Below are 12,279 nucleotides of genomic sequence, written 5' to 3' on the forward strand. Positions count from 1 at the left end.
GATTGATTTTATTTTTTAAGAATTGTGTATACTTTCAGCTGGAGGTCAAAGGTACAGCAACTGGGAGCAACTCAAGAGATCTATTTTTGGATAATTTCTACAAGCATTCAGTCCTCTATTTTCTTTTTTTGGTGAATGTAGTGTCTTATTCCCTTTTCTTAAGCCTAAAGTTTTTTTCTTATTAAAGTGATGGAATTGTTTTCCGTTAAGGTTACTTTAAAATGAAATTAGTATAAAAATTACGTTTTGGCTTATGAACTCCTTAGGGGGCTTTGTTTAATGCCAAAACGGTGCCATGAACACTTTTTTTAAAAAAAAAGTAGATGATAATTGCAGGAGCATCTGCCCTCGAGGGGTTGGGTAAGAGAATTCCTAATAACGAAATCTTATATTTCTACTGATTTTCACTATAAAATTATATTTTCTCTCTTCCCAGAACAAATGTCTTTTCTCAGATGAAGTTGGACATTTACAGATATTCTGATGGACTGATTCATGTCATGTAGGACCTGCTAATGTTTCTAAATCACTTGCAGATTTCAGACTTTGAATTTCCCTACATGTCTTCTCCCATTGATCTCTTTTTGCCTCTCCTCTTCATTGCCTTGTAGAACTTCGTTGCAGTACCAGACTGGGCCAATAGATGCTGCCACTTCATGATGTTAACAGTTGGATGGCTTCTTTTGCAGTGGTTAAGGCCTAGGATAAAGTGTGTGTTGAGGGGAAAGTAGAGGGAGAGGAAAGGTGATGGGTAACTGATAGAGTCTCTCAGGAGAGTAATTTGGTTTTTAATTATGTGCTTATGAATTATTTGAATTTTACTACAGGTAAGATAGTAAGCAAAGCCATAAAATATAATTAATTTAAAAAGGACACTTCAATGTCACGTGCAGGAAAATTTTAGGCCGGAAGATCAATAATTGAATAACAGAATTTAAAAAGTAGTACCTAAAAGTATCTTGGACTCAACATTTCTCTACAGTAATGGAAAGGGAAAGCTTAAAAACATGATTGGAGAGTGTAAGGGACATAAGAGATGTAATTCTTTAAACTAGTGTTTCTCAAACTGGTATATAAGATCATTTTAAGTGGTACAGGATAAATGATATTTATTTCCATAATATAGATTCATTTGCAAGGTCATCATGTACTCATGGCTAGTTACATTGGTTTTCCATTTATGGTGATGATAAAAAGTTTCCTTTATCAGACAAATATATTTAATAGCTTATTTAAAGAAAAAATATTCTTTAAATTCAATAACATTACAGGTGATATGGCAATAATTATGAAACTGGCACTCAATATAAATATTGTAAATATTTAAATAAGCAATAACCTTACAATTCTTTGTTTACTACATTCAACTTATTTCAATGTGGACTGAAAATGTGACATTTTATATCACTCCTAGTGGTATCCATTTAATTATATATATATATATATATATATATATATATGGACTAGATAGATTAGAAGGTAGTAATAAGAAGTTGAATGAGTAATATTGTGCTATAATTCTGTGGGTTTTTTTGGATAACTTCTGTAAACATATTCTTATGTAGATACAGACAAAAATTATGTGGGAGCAAAGTAACTTGAAAATAAAGTCAATATTGCTGAGAATTTGATTGTAGTAGGGAGTAAAGAAACATGTTAAACAACTATATTTATGTGAACAATATGCTGTACCAAAGTTTGAATTTTTATTTTATCCATCTCCGCACCTTTATTTAGAGGCCAAATTAACATTTAACATTCTATAACAAAATGAAATTCAAAACTTTGTGGCCTTATGAGAATATTAAATTCAGCATTGTACTTAATTTTCACAGGATATTTGCTATAGCTACAGAGAATTTCTAGACACTGAATGAGTCACAAAACTTTTAAATGGAATATTTTGACTGTAGCATATATGCTGTTCTGAAAAGAATTACCAATTTTCTGACTACTATTACATCACAGTGGCTAAGAGTGGTCTTTGAGGTTATACACAGATTGGTTTGGATCTTAGGTCTGTCATTTATTAGAAAGTTGCAAAACATTATGAGGCCTTAGTTTTCTCTCCTGTAAAATGGGGGGAAATAATCTGCAAAGTTATTTAAATCTGCCCATTGATATTGCTGTGCTATGTGTATATTAACTGGACTCTTGTTTAGGCCAGAATGTTCTCTAGTCTAGACCATGCTCCAAATCGTCTTTGCACCAAATCTACCACCAACCCTTTCTTCCTTGAGAACCAGGAAAGGGAACATTATACTTGGCAAGTGACTAACCCCACCCCCTGGCTCCCCAATTAACCTGCAGGGAAGGACCCCCAGTGAGTGGTGAGATAAGCAATAAATATACCTTTATCAGTTTAAATTTACAACCTTACCTTTGACATCACCTGTTAATAATTTTAGATAACGCCCTACTAATTAAAAAATAAATTGTAACTACAAGTACAAATATTGTGTTTGCTTTTGAGTTTGACAGTATCCGTATTAGTTGCATAAAACCAAGCTGAAGTGGAGGGGAAATCTTTTCCTGAACTTTTTACAGAATATAACTTAGTTGACAATGTATTACAACTAAATATTTTTCGAATGGGAGTAATGTATACCAATTAACTTGTAATTTTTCAAGCCACATCTAAGGCAGTGTGTGTGTGTGTGTGTGTGTGTGTGTGTGTGTGGTGGGGGAGGCTGCTTGTTGAATTATAGGCTGTGTGGTTAGAGACCACTGGGTTTGTCCTTGGGAAAGTTATTTAGGTTTCTTTGGGCCTCAGTTTACTTAGCTCTTACACCGGTTTAAATAATCATTGTAGAGTTGTGAAATTAAATGAACTCACAGTACAAGTGGCCAGTATAAAGACTGATGGCCGCTCAGCAAGTTCTCAATACACGAAAACACATAATTGATGTGACAAAGAAGATGCTCCAGAAATAGACAATAGGTTTTAGGAGGAGGTGATTACATGGATGCAAAAGGTATCTATTGTTTATTGTCCACTTTGCTGCAGGCCCTGGCTGCGATAAACACGTGTGCAATCCTATGTGGGTGCATAATACATGCGCAGAGAAGGCTTAGGCATGAAATGTCACTTCAGCAATGTGCCTGGGGCAGCTCTGACGCTGCCTTGGAAGTCAGTCGTCGCTGCCTGACCTTTGGGCGTCTGGGAGGGATGCCTATACCTGCGCCCAGCGCTGGAAAGGGCCCAGGCCCTTCCCAGCACAGCCTATCCCCAGACTGCTCACTGGTTCCTAGCACACATCTTCACGAAAAAGGGTATTTCTTCCCTTCAGTGAAAGCTCCCCAGTCAGGCGTGGGTTCGTTTTTATTTCATGTTGTCGCAAGTAGGCGAAGTCCCTCTGTCTCCACCCTTGGGTAAGTGGAAAGGAGTCCATCAGGACGTCCGCAGTGGCCTACACCAGGGGACAGGGCATTGGCAGAATTAGAGGCGATTCGGTGACTGCCCCGCAGAAGCAGGTGGGGACAGACAGCAGTTCCCTGGACTGGGCAGGGGAGTGCGGTCGCGGGTCCCTCCCCTCCACTTGGAGGTCGCGGAGGCCGGTGCCTGGACAGTTGGGGGCGGGGTAGGGACAGCGCTGAGAGCGTGGGGATTACCGCGGCGCCACCGGGGACGCCCAGGGTCCCAAGCGGTTCCCACGCAGGACCGCAAACGATGACAACAGGCAATCGTCACCCGAGATCGAATAAAAAAGAGGCAGTTCTCCTCGCACCGCTGGCCCGCGCAGCCTGCCTCCGGGCCTCCTGCAGCCTCCAGTGGCCGCGGGCGCGGGCGGCGGAGTCCCCCGCCCCCCACCCCGCGCGCAAGTGCGAGGCCGCCGGCAGCACGGCGCACGCTCCGCCGCGCTCGGCTTCCGCGCAAAACTTCGAGTCTGTCCACGTGAAGTTGTCGCTCCCCTTTCGGAGGGGGACAGAGCTTTGGGAAACGCTGGGGAGTGACGGCTGCGGTGGCTGGGCGCGCCTGGTCTTTTTCTTTTCTTCTACTTTCCCCCCCCTTGTCGTCAGTCCAGAGTTTTGGCTCCTCTCCTTCCCTCCTCCCCCTCAGAGCCGGCTGGTCCCCCGCCCCGTCTCTCCCCCACTTGTGTACGCTATTTGTTGGAGGGGGGTGACCGAAGGGGATGTCCTGTTTTCAGCAGAGGCACAGCGCGAAGGGGAAACTTCGACATTGGAAAGAACGACAATAAATACCTAAATACGGACCCACGGATCCGCCGCTGGGACAGACACTTGAACTTCAGGATCCCGAGGCGATCAGGGCGGCAGGAGGTGAGTGCCCCTTCTTTCGACCCCCGTCCTGGGGCTCGCCCCCTGGGCTTCAGGTTGAAGGGACCCGTAAACTCTACCAGGGAAAGTGCGCGGGGCGCTGGGGACGGAGGGCGCGGAGCGGGACCGCGCGGGCGCCAGGGTCCCCGCAGGCATCAGGGTCCCTGCGGGCGCTCGGAGGCTGAGTGCCGCACCCCGGAGGGCGCTGGCCGCTCGGGCTTCGGAGTTCCATTCGTGCTGGAGTCAGCCCCGCGCCCCGCAAGGCCAGGCTGAGCCTTCCTGCCGCTTGCGGGCGCGTTGGAGCCCGTGCAGAACCCAGCGCGCCGCTCCCTACCTGCACCCCGCCCTGCCTCGCACAGACGCGCTCTGGGTCTCCCCTCCATCCTGGCTGAGACTTTTATTACTTCGCCCTGACCCCCTAGATAAGCGTGGCGCGAGGATGCTGACCCAGGTCCCGGGAAGGCCCCGGGCGCCGGGGGTTTTCACGATGCTGGGCGCGGGTGGACGCGCAGTGCTTGCGCTCTGATGGCCAGGCGCGAACCAGACTGGGAAACCGCGGCCATCCCTCCTGAACCGTGTTTGTGCGGCGCAGTTTGCCAGGCTCTGTGAAATGAGAGGCGCCTCGTCATTGGCTCGGGACGCGGATGCCGTGGAGGGATTATAACTTCTCCAAGCGAAGGGACCTGGCTGGGGGAGCAGGTTTTCCTCTCGTTTCCGAGCCTGGTGGTTGGGGGTGACGGCGGAACTGGAACCGGCTCCCCGTTTCGGCATCGTTGAGCGGGATTTGGAAGCGGACCATGTGCGTGATGGTTTTATTCTGTGCCACACAGCAGCCAGAACTTTCGTTTAGTAGCGCTTTAAAGATGTTTCTTTCTTTGTACACGTTATTCGTAACAGCTTGGAGCGATTAGGGAATTTTCCGACCCAGTCCCCGGGCAGAGAGAGTGGCGGCGAAATTTTTGTCTCTTCCCTAGTTGGGGTAGCGGCGTCTCCCCTCACCACCATCCCGCTGCCCCCTTCCCTCGAAGACTGGGGGGCTTGTGCTTTGGGTGAGTGTGTGTGGGGGGCGGGGAGGGAGCGGGTGTTGTTTGGAGACGGTCTTTTCTCCCCTCTCCCCTTCACTACGGAGCCGCAGTCCTTGCTGAACCCTAACCCGAGGCAGTGGAGGAAGGTGCGGGTCCGCAGGCCCGCTCTGCCCAGGTGCGGAGGAGGGAAGGGGCGTGCGTTAGAGTTTCGGAGCGGTTCCACGTGGAGCACCTCCGTGTGCGTGTGTGTTGTGTACTTGATCTGCGAGGAGGTAATAGGAGTCTCGTGTTCAAACCCAGTGGGCTGTTGGCCATTAATTTGCTTTCCTGGCTGTCATTACAGACACTTCCAAAATCTGATACCCAGGAGAACCAACAGGTTGGGTTTCACATTAAGAGCTCATACTTAACAGTTTTCTTTCTCCCTTACCCCTTTTGGCTTGGCACCCTGGGATCAACGTAACTGGCGGAGCTAAACGTATCTTCTCGAACATGGCATTTGGTTCCTCTTCCCATCAGCAGCCACTTCTTGCACCCTCGGGCGCTTGTCAGTTTCAGGGCGGGCTCCTGCGGGATTGAGGTGGGGAGTCTCGGGAGCGTTTTAACAGCCGCGGGCTCCCCTTCGGCAGCTTCTGAAGTTTCCTGTAGGCGTAGGTGACTGACAGTATTGCAAGTGGACTACGGTTTTTTTCTTTGTTGGGTTGTCTTTGTTGTGTTTTTAAAACCGCCTCAGGACAAGGATTGGACCCGTTTCCTTCCGGGTGGAGCTTCCTAAGCAGAAACATTGTTTTGTTTTATTTTATTTTAAAATATCTCGGGACAGTTTATAATAAGTCCAACAACCAAAAAGTAGGAAGGGGTGTGGAGGGGAAGAATACTAAAACAAAATACTTGATACGTGGTATGGTGCGTTTTAGGACTGCATTCAGAGGCATTTGTGTATTTTAAAAAATAACTCTCTCAAGAAATAGGTAACAGTAGTAACAAGAGACAAATTGTTCTGTGTGGGGCTAGACTGCCAGAGTCTAATTTTTATGGCAACAATACCAATCTCAGATATAACTGCATCCAATTTTATTGTTATTATAAACCATAAAAATAGTTTGTTCCACCTGATTAAAAGTTGTAAGTCATTCAGAGTTAAACCAACCTTTAGAAATGACTGCACAAGATAGTAAAAACCTTTGACAGTTACAGCTTTCAAAATAACGTAATTAGATTATCTGGAAACTGTTCCCTTTTTATTATTATGAAGGGCTGTAGCCTTGTCTTTCATAACAAGTGAGGGTCTAAAATCAATGTGGTTTTCAAAAGCCTGTTTTCCTTTATCAAATTCCTGAAAATAGTATGCTTCAACATTTTAAGGCCATCATAATTAGAGGTTGTTTCATAAACAACTGAAATAAAAAGAAACTTGATCATTTTTATTAGTGTTTTATTGCATATTAGAAACTTAATTTTTCCTGTACAAAATGAAAAGTTTTATGTATATGTATATATTAATAGTTAATATGTATTTTAAAAAATATGTTCAATTTTAAAAATTAAAAAAATGCAAGGTTTGTATAAAAATTGGTTCAAGAACAATTATTTTTCTTATTAAAAATACAGATACTGAATTCTAGAAGGGAGTATCTAGATACTGATTTGTAGAAGGGAGTTGAAAAATTTGTCTGCATAAAAGTTTCTTTTTTGAGGGGAGACTGCAAGATGAGTTTTTCATTTTGCTATAATTTTTTTCTTTTAAAAAACCTCTTTGAGTTAAAATAAAAAGAAAAACAAGTTCTCCATATCTAAGAGTTTTCTTTTTTTATTTATATTGTGATTTGGGGTGTAAATAAATTTTACATAGCTACGAGAAGTAGAGTGTCCAGTTTCATGTTTTCAATCTCTGTTGCAAGCTCTAAATGGCTGATGCCATATCTAAAAATATATTTGTGTGGCTGGGTATTTCATTTTTTAAAAATTTATGCATTGGAATTGAATTATTCAAAAGTTTTAGAAAGTTAGAATGGTTAAAAACAAACAAACCTACATAACTATTGTTATGAAAAGTTAGGAGGTTGGAAAGTTCACTAACCCTCAAGTAATAAAATTAAACTTATGTCACCCAATAGAACTTTTTATGCAGAATTCAAGAAGGGGGGGATCATCCTTTTCAGGACTTAGTGAAGTGCTAAGTAATTCAAGAGTGCAAGTAGTTATTAATGTTTTTTCATTATCATTTTTTCCCCTTCTCGGAGGTAAATGCAGGAACACTGAACTTTCAGTAAAAACAGGCCCCCTTTATAAGGAGTTTATTCACCATAGTTCTGTATTGCAGCTGCTGATCATATTTCATGGAGCTGTTAAAGCACTTAAAACCTAAAATTAGGTACTGTCTGGTTGTAAATATTTCAGATCACTCATTTAAGAAACAAACAGAAAAGCGTGCTATCAAAAGTAGAAGGCGTTTGGAATCCTCTCATTGAAGAGCTAAACAAACTACCAAATGCCTTGTTATTTTTTTCACTGAGAATATAAGCATGACAGTTTCTTTTACAAGTGGATATTATTTTTACATATTCTAAACTCATATAATATGTCTCCCTGTAGAGTATCTTAAACTAACTGTATTCAGAAATACAGTTGGGGATTTTATTACAATGGTTACTAGGTGAATGAAATCAACACCAAGGAGGAATGGGATGAAGTTGCAGTGTACCTGCTTCTCTTGTGAATTTTCCCCAGTGAACTAAGAAATAACATGCTCTTTCAGGCATTTGTTCTAGAAATGGGTGAGATTCAATGTGTATTTAATTACAGTAATATGTAATACTGCATTTTGCAGTTAGATGTGTTTTAATGTGGAGGGCACTGAATATTCATTAAATTGTACATGAAGCCAAACTTGGTGTCATTGAGCTTGAACTCAAGTGGAAGAATCACATATTCCAAAGCAGAACAAGCAAGTTCGATTGCTTTTGAGTTCGAAGACTTTGTAAACATTACTGTCACCTAGCATTACATGTGGCCCTGTCCATTAATGTAATAAGCTTTCCTGATACACCGTTTTGCTATTAAAGTTTGGTGGTTCTTATCATGTCCCCATCCATGTTTTTACTAGGAGAGAGGTACTGAAAATGAATAGCACTTTTCTTATTTCCCCAACTCTTTTCCCTCTTTCAGAAAAAGAGATGAAACAGGTTAATTTAAAAATAGAAACCATTTTAAGTTATCAAAACCACATTTATATGGTGTTTAAAACAGTTTTAGAGAGCGAACCTCTGAGTCTCATGGTAACCTTTTCTGTCATTGAAAGGTGCTAATTGATCTTAGGGCACTGACATAATAGTACAGTTTGATATTTGAAACCTTTCAGCATTGGTCTGGCCCTTTCCTCACCCTGAGATTTCAGTGCATGGCTGATGAAGAATAACACCATATTAAAATGCCAGAAATTCAAAATTTCCCCCATATTAAACATTTTAATACAAAATAGTCACATTTTAAAGCTTTTATTTATGTACAGTGGTGTATATATTTTAATGTATGAGCAAAGGATGTATTATCATGTTAGGATTTTTTAATATTATTTCATCACAGGCACATTTTTTTAGATTGAAATTTTTAGGTAAACTTGAAATTGCTATGATCACATTGGAATACTTTCCAAGTGAAGTGTTATTAAATCAATATAATATAGCCATTTTGAAATTTCATATCTGAAGTATATTTTCTTACATATATTTATATCTTAAAGTATATTTTAAAATAAAAATTGCCAGTTTGGTTTTTGTATAGTTGCAATTTTTCTGCTTAATCATCATTATTATCACTCATCTTCATCATCAAGTCATAGCTGACTTTTACTTAGGATTTACTTCATGCAAAATACTTCAAAGTGTTTATGTGGGTTAGCTAATCTAATCTACTCAACTATGTCATAAATTAGGTACTTTAATTATTCCTATTTTACAGATGAGGAAACTGAGACCAAGGCATGCAGTGGAATGGAGCCAGGATCCCAATTCTGTAGTCTGACCCCAGATCCCTTATCCGGAAGCAGTGTGCTAGGCAGTTGCTCCTACCAATCATATATGAGTTCATTTTAGGTGGTACTCAAACAAACATTTTATTTTTATATTATTAGTTATGTATTTATTTCTAAGCACATTAAAAAAATGTGTTAAATTTCATTTTAAGTGTATGCTTTCATGAAAAAATTGTTTAAGACAAGGCCAAAAAAGTATTGAAGTAAAAATAATTTTAAAAATCACCTATTTAAAGAAACATATTAAATAACAGTGAACAAGTGCTTGGCTGAAATAGCCAAAATCATGAAGATTGGTGGCAAATGACTTTAATTTGGGGAAACTTACTCTGGAATGCTTCCCAAACATCAAGAACTTATTACTAGATCTTTTTTATGTTTAACTCACATGTAGACTTTCCCTTTGCTTTTCAAGCCTTATCCATTGGTTAGAAGTAATCAGTCTTACAGGGTAGTTTTTTTGTTTGCTTGTTTTAAGCCTGAATGCTGGTTATGATTCTCAAATCTACACATTTAAGTTGAACCAATTAATAAGGGCTGCATGATGAGTTACTAGAGGCAAGTTTAAATTATATAGGATCATTCATATTTTGGAAATACTTTCAGCTTACACAGATATCAGACTTTGCGGTTTTAAGGGTTTTTTTAGGTAAACACTTTTGTATTGTCATTATTAATCTTGTTTTAAAATGTTAATGTCTTTTTTTCACGGAAGCAGTGGTTTTGATTTTTTTACTTATTTATTCAGCCACAGACCCTTTTATTCAAGTGAAAACTGACTCGCTGCCCACTAGAGAAATATCCACTGTTCTGGATATATTCACTAGAAATATCCACTGCTCAGGATGTGGTGGCCTTCAGATCACTCACCAACTCTGCCTTCTGATCATCGCAGTCTCCCAGTATCCCCGTGAGGGTCTTTTGGTGTGTGAAATATCACTGGAAAAGTGAACTGACGCAAGTGGCCTGATCAGAGTACCTGCTCTAGTATGTTAGTGTGCCACCCACTAAAACAAAACAAAACTAAAACAAAACAAAAACAGAAATAAAACAGAACAAAAGACATCTCTCAAATACCACAAAATATCTTCAGTGTAATGACATAGGCAAAAGGTATGTCTGTCCATGCTAGTATAACTTGGATATTCTTATTAACTGGCCTGTAATTATATTTCAGTTTGGTACTGAGAAAATGAAAATAGTTAAAAAGGTTTTCCACATAGAGTAATAGGTCTGATGGAGGCACATAGAATTTGTACATGCAAAGATTTGTGTTATTAGAGCATCTTTTTCTCCTTTAAAGATTTTATGAAGAAACATAGGCAGTGGCATAAATTGAACTGACCTTAAATTTTAATGTGAATTGTTGCTCCTTTTCTGTTTTTCTTTCCTCCTCTCTTTTTAAACTGAAAGTGATGTTTCTTGTGAAAGACCACAATGAAATCATAAAAATTTACATTTGTATGCCATTAAGTTTAATTCTACTCACAAAATCAATAGCATTGAATTTGAAATTCTATCCCTAATCAAGTAGGTGTACCACATACTGGGAGAGCTTATTCTCTGCAAGGTCATATACACAATTTACAGACCTCTGCATATATCTAGAGGGACTATCTATTCATTACATTTCACCTCTGATTCTGAACTCCCTAATGTTAAAGGATTTGAAAACATCTGAATGTTCTAAGAGACTGAATGTTCCTACCTTAGTGTGTCCAGTATGTTGAAAGTGATGATGACTTGGGGAGTCAACAGGTCTCTGAATTAGCTAATTCTTTTTATTTAAAAATTTTATATTTTAATGCAAATGCATATTCATGATTATGACTCTAGTGATTCTAGCCCAATTTAATGCAAATGGGTGATTATGACTAGTAATTCTAGCTAAATTTAATTACAAGATTGGTGAGCCATGTTCAGTTGTCCTTTTGGAGGTTTTCAGTAATCTCACTCTTACACAGATATCAGACTTTGCTTCGAGTAGGTCACTTAAGAATACAAATCCCAATAAGTCTGTGAAGAACAGCAGTACTTCCAAAATGTTTCACATGAACTTTCAGGTGTTAAGATGATCCTGTTTTATTTTGCTTAGTTGGGTTTTAAAATTTAGGGCTGCTTTGTTTCCTGAATTGTTGACTTTAGTTTTTGGGCTTCACTCAGGAAAATACCTAGCAGAGATCTGGGTACACATAAATGATTTTAAAATGCCTTTTCATTATCAGTGTTGCTGCAGACATGCAATAATTAAAGTGAGATGAATAGTTCCCCCGCCCCCCCACTCTGCATAATTTTGAAGACATTGGGACTTTTAGTTTCTTATTATAATAAGGTTTAGTTTTTCTTGGCATATACCATTTGCAAGGAATGGTTAACATAGTGAATTTCTAAGACTCCCCTTCCTATCCCCAGGATGTTCAACCACATTTGTGTTCACAATTTTTACCTTGGTTTAAAATTCTTTTAAAACTTTCCTCTTGTCTATAGGACAAATTCCAAAATTCTTGTCATAGAAAGTAAAGGGATCTTTATTGCTCAGGTGGCCATTCTCATCTCTCACCACCCACTCACAAGAAATCTATTCTCTAGCTGTACAGAATATGGGTTTCTCAAATACATCCTGGCCATGTCCATTTCATTTCTTTGTGCATGTGTTTCTTCCTGTCTGGAAGACAGCTCTTCTCTGCCCCTGACACTTCCTTTCCTAATTCTTTTTCATGATTCAAGATGCAAAATGTTACCTTCTCTGGTAAGTTCTTCTGAACTCCAGAGGCTGAACTGGATGTTTCTGTTCTCTTTACTGGAAAGCTCACAAGTTCTACCTTTAGCATAGCACTTGCCACATTGAAATGTAACAGGTTCCATGAGTTCAAATCTTGCTCTAGACTGAGAATTTACTGAAGTGATTACCAATATTTGTCATTTCAATATCACCAGTAAGCA

General features: G+C 40.1%; 1 protein-coding gene across 11 annotated transcripts in view; it reads left to right on the forward strand.

The window, feature by feature from the left end:
* Window positions 1-3,246: 3,246 nt before the first annotated feature.
* Window positions 3,247-12,279, forward strand: part of EYA4 (EYA transcriptional coactivator and phosphatase 4) — a 229,639-nt gene continuing 220,606 nt past the window's right edge. For all 11 annotated transcript variants that reach the window (XM_070419250.1, XM_070419253.1, XM_070419249.1 and 8 more), the window contains exons 1-2: window positions 3,247-3,372; window positions 4,149-4,281. The gene's annotated coding sequence lies outside the window, so the exon portion shown is untranslated. The remainder of the gene's footprint in view (window positions 3,373-4,148; window positions 4,282-12,279) is intronic.

The sequence above is a fragment of the Myotis yumanensis genome, unplaced genomic scaffold (genome assembly GCF_028538775.1).
Source record: "Myotis yumanensis isolate MYYU_CA2020_CCGP unplaced genomic scaffold, mMyoYum1.0.hap1 SCAF_6, whole genome shotgun sequence".
NCBI classification, from domain to species: Eukaryota; Metazoa; Chordata; class Mammalia; order Chiroptera; family Vespertilionidae; genus Myotis; species Myotis yumanensis.